Source organism: Myotis brandtii, unplaced genomic scaffold, assembly GCF_000412655.1.
Source record: "Myotis brandtii unplaced genomic scaffold, ASM41265v1 scaffold754, whole genome shotgun sequence".
Classification (NCBI taxonomy): domain Eukaryota; kingdom Metazoa; phylum Chordata; class Mammalia; order Chiroptera; family Vespertilionidae; genus Myotis; species Myotis brandtii.
Window position 1 is genome coordinate 690,472 of NW_005371012.1, and position 465 is coordinate 690,936.

The window sequence follows — 465 nt, forward strand, 5'->3', positions numbered from 1 at the left end:
GAAATGTTTATAGTCTCGCCCAACTGGCATGGCTCAGTGGTTGAACATCAACATATGAACCAGGAGGTCACAGTTCAATTCCTGATCAGGCACTTGCCTGGGTTGTGGGCTTGATCACCTTTGGGAAGGGTGGGGAGGGTACTGAAGGAGGCAGCCAATCAATGAGTCTCATCACTGATGTTTCTATCTCCCTCTTCCTCTCTGAAATCAATAAAAATGTTTTTAAAAATAAAATGTCTATAGTCTCAATTTTGTCATTTAAAACGTTGCTTGAACAATCTGAGAAGTGATACAAATTATAATGAAACAAGAAAAAAATAGCACCAACTAGTTATAAAAAAAAAGTACCTGTTGCCCTAATCGGTTTGGCTCAGTGGATAGAGCGTCGGCCTGTGGACCGAAGGGTCCCAGGTTTGATTCCGGTCAAGGGCATGTACTTTTGTTGCGGGCACATCCCCAGTAGGG